Source organism: Panulirus ornatus, chromosome 14 (genome assembly GCF_036320965.1).
Source record: "Panulirus ornatus isolate Po-2019 chromosome 14, ASM3632096v1, whole genome shotgun sequence".
NCBI classification, from domain to species: domain Eukaryota; kingdom Metazoa; phylum Arthropoda; class Malacostraca; order Decapoda; family Palinuridae; genus Panulirus; species Panulirus ornatus.
In genome coordinates, this window is record NC_092237.1 from 8,732,301 (window position 1) to 8,734,800 (window position 2,500).

The 2,500-nt window shown below is 49.0% G+C and overlaps 1 long non-coding RNA gene across 1 annotated transcript in view; it reads left to right on the forward strand.

Annotated features, from left to right (window-relative positions):
- LOC139753066 (uncharacterized) overlaps positions 1 to 2,500 on the forward strand; it is a 253,298-nt gene that overhangs the window by 144,895 nt on the left and 105,903 nt on the right. The gene's annotated exons all lie outside the window — the stretch shown is intronic.

A 2,500-nucleotide genomic window follows, 5' to 3' on the forward strand; every position in this document is an offset into this window, starting at 1 on the left:
CCTCCTCAACCCTATCTCTTGTCTTCCCTCTTGAGCCCCAGATCCTCTCCTCTTGAGCCCCAGACACTCGTCTTGAGCCTCAGACCCTCGTCTTGAGCCCCACACCCTCGTCTTGAGCCCCAGTGACATTCGTCTTGAGCCCCAGTGACACTCGTCTTGAGCCCCAGACACTCGTCTTGAGCCCCAGACACTCGTCTTGAGCCCCAGACACTCGTTTACTACTTTCAGTCATGTTTATTTCCTCTTGTGTACTTCTTTCAGTCGTCTTCTTTAAGTATACGACTTTCAGTCGTGGTATGCTTTATGTATAACTTCTTTCAGTCATCTTCTACCTTGTGTACATTTCTTTCAGTCGTCTTCTTCCTCGTGTGTACTTCTTTCAGTCGTCTTCTTCCTCGTGTGTACTTCTTTCAGTCGTCTTCTTCCTCGTGTGTACTTCTTTCAGTCGTCTTCTTCCTCGTGTGTACTTCTTTCAGTCGTCTTCTTCCTCGTGTGTACTTCTTTCAGTCGTCTTCTTCCTCGTGTGTACTTCTTTCAGTCGTCTTCAACCTCGGGGTAAGAGACGGTGGTCCCTCGGTGTTGCTGTTTGGTCTGAGGTGAGTGTTGTGGCGCCTGTATTTCTTTCCTCTCGTATTTATTGTTCCCACCTGTAGCCTGTCCCTTACTCTTGTCTTCCCACATCTCCCTAGATTTTGTCACGTACGTGGTCTTGTGTGTACATGCCCGAACACCGCCAGGTTAGTTTATAACTTCGTTCGAATGGTATGGTTGACGTCTTCTTCTACACTGCAGTCTAGCTTTGTTGTGCTCGACCTAGATTTTGTCACGTGTGTGGTCTTGTGTGTGTGTACCTGCCCGAACACCGCCAGGTTAGTTTATAACTTCGTTCGAATGGTATGGTTGACGTCTTCCTCTACACTGCAGTCCAGGTTTTTCGTGTTCGACCTTGTCTTTCGACACTTGGCTTTACCTCCGCCTTCCCTGAGTGGTTCCAGTGATCACTTATATGTCCTGTGGGTGGGAGGGGACTTGACACGCGTGGGGCTACGACTATTGAAGTTTCTCTGCTGTAGATACAACCTAAGTGTGTGTGTGTGTGTGTGTGTGTGTGTGTGTGTGTGTGTGTGTGTGTTTGTGTAATTTTTTTTCTTTTGACGAGTTCAGTTGAGTTCATTCATTTGTGTGTTTGCTCTACTGTATGTATATATATATATATATATGTACTTGTATTTCCGGGTCACGTGGTGAATGAGTCTCTGGTGCAATGGTTATTTGCATGTTGAATTAGGGAGCTTGCATGACTTACACCAGAGATCCCCACACCCTAGGGGTTTAGGTTGGGAGGTGTGGGGCGCCCGGTGGCGTATGAACAGGGTCGGTGACTGACGCATAGGCAAGTGTGTGTGTGTGTGTGTGTGTCAACACAAGAAGGCTGCGGCTCCTACGGCAAGAGTGGGGGGTCCACAGTTTAAAGGTGTTGGTGCTGGCACGTGTCCAGTCCCCGGTAGCAGCGGGAGGAGGAGTGAACCACCACCAGGAGGAGGGAGGAGGAGGGAGGAAGAGCAGCTAGCAGCAGCGGTGGTGGTGGTGGTGGAGGCCACTGCCGCTGCTGCTGCTGCTGCTCCAGCCTTTAAAGACGATAGGAAGGGACGCGACACACCGCAAGAATTGGCAGATTAAAGAAGGATTTGGGGGGGAAGTGATCTCTCTCTCTCTCTCTCTCTCTCTCTCTCTCTCTCTCTCTCTCTCTCTCTCTCTCTCTCTCTCTCTCTCGCTCGCAATCTCAATATCTCTCCCTTCCTCCCCCCTGAGTTGCGGGAGGGGATTTTTCCCCCGCGGTATAAAGACGAAGAAGAAGAGAGGATTTGAGGTTGTTTGGTCAGTAGGGCAGCAGCGGCGGCGGCGGGGTGGTGGCTAGGGCTTCGGTAAGAATTGGCTGGTTGAAAAAAAAGAGAAAAAAAAAAAAGAAAGACGAAGATAATGGCTCGGAGGGAATATCTTTTGTTTTTAGTATTATTTCTTGTACAGCAGGGAGTCTGAGGGAGTTGTCCTGGGAATATAACGAAAAGAAAAAGGACGGAGGAGAAACTGTTGGTGAATAGGGCATATGTGGGTCTCCGGGTTGACGTAGAGCAGAAGCAAAGGTAGGGATGATATGCTGTAGATGGGAGTAGGTATGATATGCTGTAGATGGGGGTAGGGATGATATGCTGTAGATGGGGGTAGGTATGATATGCTGTAGGTGGGGGTAGGTATGATATGCTGTAGATGGGGTAGGTATGATATGCTGTAGATGGGGGTAGGGATGATATGCTGTAGGTGGGGTAGGTATGATATGCTGTAGATGGGGGTAGGGATGATATGCTGTAGACGAGGGTAGGTATAATATGCTGTAGGCGGGGGTAGGTATGATATGCTGTAGATGGGGTAAGGATGATATGCTGTAGACGAGGGTAAGGAATGATATGCTGTAGACGAGGGTAAGGAATGATATGCTGTA